The 11,571-nt window shown below is 41.3% G+C and overlaps 1 pseudogene; it reads left to right on the forward strand.

The window, feature by feature from the left end:
• The first annotated feature begins 337 nt into the window (after window positions 1–337).
• On the forward strand, window positions 338–2,023 carry LOC119366936 (annotated as a pseudogene).
• Window positions 2,024–11,571: the final 9,548 nt, after the last annotated feature.

Genomic DNA, 11,571 nt, shown 5'->3' on the forward strand with positions numbered 1-11,571 from the left:
AGATTCCACGAAGCTACCTCCATATTCCATCTCTCTATCATATGTTCCACCGTATATTCCGCATGCAAATCACACGTAGTAACAACCGATTCACCATTTTTCGAATCAGGGGACGGCTATACCAAGATACTGGATCATGCTTAGTGCACGGTCATTTGTCATATACATGGCGATACAACAATATGCTCCTTGAAGTTTCCTTCATACACTCGCACATAGAGTAACTAAGCGTGGAGGCTATAAGAAATTAGTGTGGCTTTTATATACAGCTTTGGATCAGTATCAACAAACATGCCAGTGCCTGCAACTTTTTCACCATTTCCTCGGTGCAGTGCAAATGCCATGGCGGCAGCCGACACAGGCACTGATGGCACGGAAGCAGCTCAAGGTGCTCCATGCCCTCGACGTGGCCACGACGCAGGTGTACGTACCACTTCACTGCCATCGCCATCGCTGGCATGGGCTTCTTCACTGACGCCTACAACCTCTTCTCCATCTCCCTCGTCACCGACCTCCTCGGCCGCATCTACTATGAGGACGGTGTCCTCCCTGTCGGCGTCTCCGCGCTTGTTAACGGTGTTGCACCGTGCGGCACGGTGGTCAGGCAGCTCTTCTTCGGATGGCTCGGCGACAAGGTGGGCCGGCGGCACATCTATGGTGTCACCCTGAAGCTCATGGTCATCTGCTCCATCGCCTCCGGCCTCTCCTTCCACCATTCACGCAAGAGCGTCATTACCACGCTCTGTTTTTTTCGTTTTTGGCTTGGCTTTGGTATCGGTGGCGACTATCCACTCTGCTACAATCATGGCGGAGTACGCAAATAAGAAGACTCGTGGCGCATTCATTGCCGCTGTATTCGCCATGCAGGTGCAACCATACAACACGATTGTGTTTAAATTTTTGGTTGTGTGAATCAATCAATCTCCATTTTGCAAAAATGATCCCTTGATTATATTTTTATTTGTCTGTTGTCTTGTAATTGCAGGGTCTAGGAAATCTTGCTGCTGGAATAGTTGCCATAATCGTATCACAGTCATTCAGGCATGCACCAGGATATGACCATAACCCTCACTGGCACGCTGACTATGTGTGGCGTATTATTCTGATGGTAGGCGCCATCCCTGCTATCATGACTTATTATTGGCGCATGAGGGTGCCCGAGACGACACGCTTTACGGCACTCATAGCTAAGGACATCAAGAAAGCTTCTTCAGACATGGCCTTGGTCCTTCACATTGACATCGTGGCTGAAAAAGAAGAGGCCAATGTGTTCAACAGAGAGCACGAGTTTGGTTTCTTCACCACGGAGTTCCTCCATCGACATGGCCTCCACCTCCTTAGCACCATGATCTGTTGGTTTATGCTTGACATGTCATTTTACCTGCTCAACCTGTTCATGAAGAACATCTTTACCGAAGTTCAATACATCAAAGACGCAAGCACAATGAGCCCGCTTGAGCAAACATACAAGATAGCAAGAACCCAAGCTCTCATTACCGTCATTGGCACGTTGCCGGGCTTCTTCTTTGCAATTAAGTTCATGGACAGAATTGGTCGAATCAAGATGCAAATTGTAGGATTCATTATGATGAGTGTCTTCATGCTCGGGCTTGCTATTCCGCAAGTGTTATCGAAAACGATATGGGATTCTCACTATGGGAACATCTACTTCATTGTCATTTACTCGGCAATAATGTTCTTCACTGACTTCGGCCCCAACACAACCACTTTCATCCTTCCAGCAGAGATCTTCCCAGCACGTATGCGGTCAACATGCCACGGCATAGCCGGTGCTGGTGGGAAGGGTGGTGCTATCACTGGTGTGCTTTGGTTCCTATATGCAAATAAAGGTCTCCCAATTATTCTCTTCGTGCTAGTTGGTTGCAACATAATTGGCTTGGTGTTCACGCTCATCTTACCAGAGACCAAAAAGAGGTCCCTTGAGGAGGTCACTGGTGAAAGAGGAAATGGTGAGGACCAGGGAGGTTTTTCTCTTGTGAGAACACCTCTATTTACTATATAGTGCCAAAGAATATACCATGTGGCCCTTTGATGTAAAACAAAAACATGCAAGTACTATAGAGTAAGGCGTGATCTACTATAGTGACAAAATGTTTTCTGCCGCGGTCTAACCTTTTTCCTCTATAGAGTAAGGCGTGATCTACAACAGAGTGTCTGCTATTTTCCATGTATTTTCCCATGCTTCATATCTGCATTACAATTGCGATGTGTTGGGAGACTGTCTTGGTTGACAAATACTCCCTCCGGTCCGATTTTTAGTTCAAATTTGAACTAAAACCACGACGAGTAAATCGGAACGGAGGGAGTACAACATAGAGGATGCCTGAAGATGATGTGGAGGGGCTCCTGCGAGGTTTTACCGAGCAAGATCAGGGCGGGACCGACATGCAGCTTAGGTGAGAGATCTCATGGCGCTGTGATGGCATCTGATGGTGACATGCGTCACAACGGTCACTCCCGGCATTTTTCGGCTGTGTCGTGCTGCTAGTTTAGCAAAATACTGCCCGCCGATTTTTTGTATTTTGAGAAATTTCATTAGATAAGAAAATCATGAATTGTAAAAATGTTCAATTGCTTCGAAAATTTAGAAACTTTTAAAAATGATCACAAATTTAAAAACACATGAATATGAAAGCACTTTGTGAATTTTAAACAGTTCATGAATTTGAAAATAAATCAAGTTTTAAAAAATGTTCGTGAACTCCATAATATACATGGATTTGAAAATGTTTGCAGATTTAAAAAGTTTGTGGATTTTTTAAAAAATATCATGAATATGAAAAAAGAGTTCACACATTTGAAAAACTAGTCACGAATATGGAATAAGTGTGATTGATTTGAAAAATGTTCATGGATTTGAAAAAGTTGGCAAATTAGAAAATAAATCATGATTTAAAAAATGTTCATTAATTTGAAAAAATGTTAATATGTTCAGGGATTTCAAAGGGTTCACGACTTCTGAAAATTCTAGAATTTATAAATATGTTGACGCATTTATAGTGTAAAGGCAAAAAAGAAACAATTTTGCTAGAACTCATCTAGATGAGATATAATTTGGTCTCATTCACCTTTTATAGCCATTGGATGTGATGCTATAAGATGCGTGTGTGCTGACGTGTGTTGTATTTGTTCTTGTTTTCAAAGTGAATGAAACCAAATTATATCTCATCTAGATGAGTTCTAGGTACTCCCAAAAGGAAAAGGGAAAGCAAATACTAAACGAAAAGTTTGATAAGAAACCTATAAAAAACCAAGAAGTTCGATCAGAAACGAATCAGAAAAATAAAGGAAGAATAAAAAAAACCTAGCCAAAAGTTTCCGCTATGTGACATGAGATTGAGAGATCGGTCATTTGCGTCCACTGCATACCATTGTCCGTACGTATGTTCAACTGGCGACGAGAGTGGCGCATGAGCGCGTCGCTGCCGAGAGGCCGGTCCCTCCGGACATGCGGACGTAATGACGAACGTCCGTCAAGATTGCTACATCGCTGTGTACGTGTTGTGGCATGCAGTGTGCGTGCAGTGCGATATAATACTACGGTGCAAGTCCCTGGACAGGACAAAGTGCGTGCTTACAAATTCACCACCTACGCGCCCGCCGGTCTCTAATCATGTCTAGCTGTTGCTGGACACCAAGCGGCTGCTTCCTATCCGGAAATACTGTGTCCAAGTCCTCCATCGGCGTACGATTGAATGGTGGCTGCATCAACGTACTGGTGGTAACCTGTCGAGTACCTTCACAAGGAGGATGTGCTCATCTGAGGTGGAACCAAGGCTTGGTAGTTCCCATGCTAGCTGATGTTTCCCAGTTTTGTTCGAGATTCCACGCAGATGCATTTCAGTTAGTGGTGAATTTGATATATTTTGAAGCTAAGTTTTTGTTCCTGACTTCTGTGTGCACAGGATTAGGGTATTTTATATCACATTCCTTGCTGAATTGTGTGAAACTAATAAAGCAAAGCAGTTCCAGAGAATGAATTGTAAAATACGTTGATGGAAAATTTCAACTAAAGCATACAGAAAGGAGATGGTTGACTGAAAAATAATCAACATGACTTTCTAAAAGGTTGTGGCAGATACAGAGTTCCTGGCTTACTGGTACTTCAAACCAGACCATTCAATTGAAGGTTCTTCTAGCCAGCTAAAAGGGATACCAAGCTGTGGATATGTTTATTTGGATGGTACAGATGAAAGTACAAGTTACGCGACTGTACACAAGGAAATAGGTGAAGTCTAAGTGGCATTGGCATACACAATTTTCTCTTGATTTGTGATCATGAAGCTCCCGTGGATTAATTAGCATCTATCTGCTGATCATGACAGAGTATGCATGACGAGGACAAGGTATCCCCTTAGAAACACAAATCTGTTTTGTTTTCGAAAACTTTACTCATCGTAAACATTATGTTAGGACCTCGTGTTTTATTATTCAGCATAATGTTGCTTTGGATCATCTTCTAAAACATTTTTTATCATCAATGCCTATTTCAACGTTGTTTCTCAGTGATTTCTGTGGGTCATCAATAATCCATTGTAACTTTTGGTCAGGTTTGTACATCTCTATCTCCATTTAATTACCCGCTTCACTTGCTGCAAGTGATCATGCATATAATATTTGATAATCTGACACTTTTTAATCTATAGTTGGCTAAGGAGATTTAAGTTGCACCCATAAGAAATACTTCAATCATGCATTACCATATGCATTGCAGAGTTCTCTTTTAAATTTATGGAACACCAAATATATTTTTATTTTACATTACCAGTGATCCATTCATTCCCTATTATTGTTACTTCCATGGTGATCATTTCCACCTTATTCTAACAAATAATCACCTGGTATGTATGGTTCTCTATTTGTCCATCACCAGTTGTAATGGGTCCAATATATCAAGGGTAAAATACACCAGAGGTCCTAAAAGTATTCCAAGTGTGTCAAGTATGTCCTAAAAGATTGATATCGTTCACCGCGGGTCCTAAAAGTATTCCAAGTGTGCCAATCTACACCTAAAACTAAAATCTTGGAGATTGAGAGGTCATTTAAGTAATTTGCTTTGTTGAATGGTTAATTGTTTTTGTACAGTCTAAAGATTCGTCATTGTGGTAGATTATTTTCTTTCCCCCGAACTCAGAAATTTTCAGTTCAGCCAAAGAATAGACTTTATCATCAAATATTTTGCTACTGTAATTATCAAATCATCAGTATTTGTTTGTAAACACCCATTCCCTCAGCAACGTGCGGGGAATCATCTAGTTGATCATATTCTTGAGTATGGTGACCAAAGTGAGCTATCAACACAAGTTCAATGACCACCAATGCATTTCACCCGAAAAAAGGCACGAACTTTTGTAGGCTAGGCACCGTCAGCGAGGTGGAACTGTTCATGGGCTAAGAAGCGTGGCGCGCGGGCCAAGGGTTGTGCCGCTGCAGCTTTGGCAGCCTACCACTGAGCCTACTCGACTATAACGAGGGGACCGTGGTCCTAATTCCTCTACTAGATAAAAACATCTATGTCACATTGGTCGGCATAATTGTCATAAACACTAAATGAAACAAATAGTAATAAAAGATAATATACCATAAATCATAGACCGGACGAGGGCCGACGGGGGCGGATACTAAAACCATGGCACTATATAATAACAAACAATAATAAAAGTAAGAGAATTATACAAGTATCTATCTAAATCATACAAGTAAGAATTTTTTCTTTTAAAAAGAATATAAGAATAAGAGGCTCACCATGGTGGTGCCGCCGACGAGATCGGCGCCGGCGATTGATGGCGGTGAGGACGGGGATGGGGACGGCACCCTACACATGTGCAGACTCTAAGAAGTTAATTTCATCTCAAATTGTGCATCTAAATCAAAAGAACTTCCGTATGCACTCCTCAACTAAAAACCGCAAACCACTCTACTTCTAGAGCATTTGACATGAGCTCGGTGACAGATGAAACGATGAAGTTGCTAACATTTTAGAACACTTGTGTAGTTGGTGCACCACCAAACCGAGACAAATCTTGAGGAAAATGTAGCTTGAAGGTCGAGCTTGGAGTGGGGAAAGCTTAAGTGTGGCTCCGGCATTTCATGAAACACCTCATGTGCATAGGAGGTGAGAACAGAGAGCAACACACCTCCCACACGCCGGCCGACCAAAAAACAGAGGAGTGAGCGGGCAGGGGCGAGCATATATATAGGCATCTCTTTAGTCACGGTTGGTGGCTAGAACCGGGACAGAAGACTGACCATTAGTCCCAGTTCCAGCCACCAACCAAGACTAAAGGGGCTGCGCCAGGAGCGAGGCCCTTTAGTCTCGGTTCGTGTCTGGAACCGGGACCAAAGCGGTCAGATGAACCGGTCAGATGAACCCTGGCCCCTCAAACTGTGACTGATGCATCCATTGGCCCTGATTTGTACCAGAATCGGGACTAATGCTCTGATCTGGCAAGGACCAAAGCCCTGTTTTATACTAGTGTAGATCGTCGAAGGCGCGCTTGCTGCGTCCGTCCATATTAACAATGTAATGTAAGTCGGTAAAGTAATTATATGTAATGGTACTATTTTAATCATATGATATAATTATCACAACAATGAGTCATGTTTTTTTATCTAATTTTTTAAACCTGAAATTAATATGATGGAGCGTGTTCTTGCACCTGTTTCTTTTGATAAAAGATTGGTAACTACAGGTGGAATGCTAAGCACAATAGCAAACCTACTGATACGGATCATAATATCATACAGTATATAATCAGGTGTTAAGTCGAAAACATAAATTTTTGATATCTTTTTGTCAATCACAATTGCAGTACTCATTAGGCTCCTGAAAAACTAAAAAGATATAGGGAAATAGTAGAGTAACCAAAATCAGATCATTAGGAAATGGTGGCGCAAGGAAGCCATACCTTAATCTACATAATCAAACAACTAATGATTCTGGAATGATATCCTGTCATGAGACTTGCTCAAAAACAATAGCCAAACATAACATCTGAATTTCCCAAATTGAGGAACACTCTCTAGATTTCTTCTCGTATGATGAAAATCAGATGAACACCAAGAAGCATAAATTAAGATCCAGAATATAAATATACACTGTCGAACGAATTTGCATCACAGACCTTGAAGTATTCACTACAGATTGCTAAAAACACAAAAAGATCACTTACCCATGAAATCTTGGGGCATATCCATTCTATCCAAGGCACAAACATGATTTCATATGCGCAGGAGCACTGAGATAAAAAGACTTAAATCCGTGAAATATAAATTAACATTAGAAACATTACTGTCCTTGCCTATAACATACTAAAGAAAAAATATCAATTTCCAGTTTCAATTATTGTAACCTCCTAAAAGATGTGTGATAGCTTGAGAGTCTAAAGAGAGGCATTACCATCTCCCTACCTTATTCTAACGTGCTTACCTTATTCAGTGGTGCCATCCGTCAAAAGAAAATCTAACATAAATGAAATGGAGTACAAAGACATAATTTGTAGTCTCTCGAGGATTAATGTCAAGTCTCTGAAGGAGTCTTTAGTTAGCAAATATAAGAAATGTAGCCAGTGCTTATATAGATATATTGTCATAAACTCAAAAGGGGCACAGAACTATGTTAATAACATAAGTACTATTCTAATCAGCTGATGTTCACGCCTGGAGTAGTCTAAACCAACATATGCATGTTTGAAGACTACTGAAATCAAATACCCTATGGCAGCTAGAGATAAACACTAAAAGACTAACGATTACTTGAGACCTCTTGTCTGCAGCTAGTTGTGGAGTTTCAACATAATCTACTTATTTTTCCTAGCATCTTTGGCCTGACCAATAAAAATAAGAAAGCAGATATATCAGTTTACACGTAGGGTGTATATGAATATGAAGTAAGCGAAATTTAAATCCATATATTATTTGCATGCAAGTTCTATAAGTTATGTTTCTGTGTTTTACTAATAGAAGATGGGTCTCTAATATCAAAATCTTGAATCACGTTTCACTGCAAAGCTTAATCGGCAGGTTTAATAATTACACATGGCTATTGTTTCCAAGTGTAATATTCTGCAGCACCATTAATTTTATTTTGCTCACAGCCACTTTATCTGTCAAGTTAGAAAATAAAAATAAAATGAAGGCATCAATAAAACTGCATGGACCTACAATATGCAATTGAAATAAATACTATGTGAAGATAAGTCAATAGCTTATTTTAAAGCTATATCACTTCTATCCCTTTGGCACAAAAATTACAAAATACATTGTCTGCTAGCACTTCCATTGAAAGCATGTGTGAACCGCACAAATGTTTAAAGTATCACACAGAAAACTTGAATTGATCATATATGACATAATGAATATTGCATCTCTATAAAGCCACATGTAAGCATCAAAGTAAACCTGTTGTCCAGTATTTATTTTACGATGCAAAGACCGTAGCTCTACTGCAAGTATTGTGTGGTGCCACTTGAGGAGAAGCAGACCATATTTCGTCGCAGTTCTTTGGCTCATAATCCAGTCAATGGTATTATCGCTCATAGACCTAGAGCAAGAGTTATTTTAATCATCTCCCAAGGAAATCGATAAAAAAACATGTCTAATCACTAAATGTCCTTGCAGATCTTGTCCAGATTGTCAATTCAATGTGACCACAAGATATTCTCATGCAGTTTTAGAAGTTTCATTTAGGGTTTAAAATTTTGATAATGCTTCCAATCCATTCGGATGACTTGGCTATTATCCGCATTATGTTTTTAAATGCCGATACTCCATATAATTGGTCATTTAATTAGTGTTAGATTCCTCAACCAGTGCAGCTTCTTTCGTTCCTTGCTTGCAGGAACACAACTATTGATTTCAACAATGGGTGTGAAATAGTATGTGCACAGCTAGACACGGTGAAAGCTGCAGACGCCACGAGCAGCGGCGCCATTCCTTGCGGTCCATTATTAATCGCCGCCGCCTGCACTGGTTGCGCCACTGCTATTTCGTTGTCCAGCCGCCTCACCCTCTTCTCATCCGCCATGGCGCACGCAGTAGGTTATGTTCGAGATCTTAATAACTTTTTTTCATGCGCTCATTGTTGCTTGATTCTCTTCTATCAGATGTGGGATGGGCTGATTTGGAAGGCCAAGGTCGGCTTGGCTCTGATCCAAACTTTTATCTTTTTGCATTGGATATGAGTCAAGTCCTCTAAAATTGTACTGACTTGCTGATACCCTATAGTTAGCATAAAGAGGAGCTTGCTTGTGTGACAGAAGAATTTTATTATATTAAAAAGTTGTTGTATTGGGATTTTGGAAGTCCGTAAGAAAAACTTCTGTACTGATTCATAGGATTTCGGTGAGATCATGATATAGTGCAAACTTTCGTACTACCTTTTCACATATTTCTAGGCTGTGCATTTCTATGTTTGATTACTGTATTTTCTCATAAGCCCTGTTAGACTTGTATAATTTTTGTTTTATGTCATGGAACTGAAACTAGCATTTTGGACATCCATTGGACAATATTGTATACTCCGACTTGGCAATGAGAATCATCCCATGGAATTGAAGTTGGCATTCATCTCTAAAACCAGAACATATAGTTCAATACTAAAGTAGCTACCAGAATTACACAATACGTTGGACCTTTTCACATATGTTGTTGATCGTTTCTTATTTAATTTTACCTCTACTATTTCTTAGTTTTCTTCAGAAATGAGTGTATTTTGTTAGAATGGAATAGCATAGTTGTGTCTATAAATTTTGGCGCTGTTTTAGTTCTTCATATTATATATTGCCTTCGTGGAGGGTTGCCGTCGGATTCTTCTATTTTTCTCAAACAAAAAAAAGTGTTGTAGTCTGTATAATGTGCAGCTTATGGTTTCTTCTAAATGCTTATTAGGTGTTGAATAGGTTCCACTATTGATTGATTTCAAATATCGATCTACACTATTTGCAGATTTATTTAGACCATTTTCAGTTGATGCCGGAGCTGCGTGCCAAGAATCAGGTGCCCTCTTGATTCATCTGTGCACACACATTTCAGGTGGATGTATCTCTACTCCTAATGGAGCAGTTGGTAGGATTGCGTCCATGGTTTTTTTTGTCCCATCAATTTCGTTCGGTTTTTTTGACCGGTTATTTTTCGTCCCCCTCAACCCACGCCCACACTCGTACCCAAAAAAAACACCCCGCATAAACACCTCTCCTATCGATCCCCTCGAGGAGGAGACGCCACCGCCATCATGCGATCTTCCAACAGAAGCATACGCACCTCTCCTATCGATCCCCTCGACGACACACCGCCACCGTCGCCGATCACACAGGGAAGACCCTGCCGGATCTCTTGCTATCCTGCCGCCGTCCTCTTCTTCTCTTCGATCTCCTTGTCCTAGCCGACGCCGCCGTCTCCTCAGCGCCCTGATCCCTTGCCGACGCCGGCAACTCCTCGGCACCCTGCCGCCGCCATCACATCCGAGGCACCGGCCCGACCTCAATCTCTTGGAAGAAAGGTTTGGACCATCCCTCGATCTCCTTGCCCTGGCCGACGCCCCATCTCATCAACGCCCCAGGCCATGGCCAACATCTGCACTCCTCGGCGCCCCGCCGCCGCCGTCACATCTGAGGCGCCGGCCTGACCTCTATCCCTTGATAGAAAGGTTTGGACCATCCCTCGATCCCTTGATTCTGAGAATTCCTCGATCCCTTGAAACGCTAAGGCTACGAAAAAATGGTTCCATTGTTTCTTCTCCATCTCTATTCCTAGGAGTACAGCCTTCTCGAGCGATACATAGACACAATGCTCCATAAAGTTTTGATGCGCCGATGTATACATGAAAAACGTTAGTCTAGCTAGCTTAGACTGCCATGTACTTGAGTGGGCCAGCATCATTTTGGTTTGGCCAACATTATTGATCAAGTTATTCTGGAATGAAAGGAAATAACCAAGTTATTCCGAAATGAAATATGTGCTCTAACATCATTTGTCTTGGATCCTCAAGTGAACTATGTATTTGACTGCATCTTACATCTTGTTTCAAGGGATCGGCTAAGCGCCCACTATCTTGTCGTATGGAGGCGACGCTACCAACCGACCATCTCGTTCACATCCCCTTCCATATCACATCAGTGTGTTGATAATATAGTTCTTTCCGTTTCCTAATTCACGTTGGTTCCATATTTGGCACGGACGGCAGAGGTGGTGCTTTAGTGGGCGCGACGGTGATCATTGATGGGCATCCCTACAGGCACACGATCGGCGAGACCTGTGCTTCTCTCCGTCGCCACCCAAGGTGTTGCTCCTCATTTGCGCACTCGACTGTGTGTAGCTTGTTGAATCGGTGCTTAGTACAAACAATGCAATGCATATGTAGTCTGTACATAGTTACTTGATGCAGTTTTGTATTATAATGCTCAGTACAGTACAAAGGTAAGGCAGATTCTATGTAATGAATCGATTTTAAAAAGTAGTTATGAATCCCAAGAAAATTTGATGTTTGCAAATTTTGCAATGAGAAATAATGTCTCCTAGAATTGTCCATTATAATTGTTTGTGTTGCACATG

Source organism: Triticum dicoccoides, chromosome 2B (assembly GCF_002162155.2).
Source record: "Triticum dicoccoides isolate Atlit2015 ecotype Zavitan chromosome 2B, WEW_v2.0, whole genome shotgun sequence".
NCBI lineage: Eukaryota > Viridiplantae > Streptophyta > Magnoliopsida > Poales > Poaceae > Triticum > Triticum dicoccoides.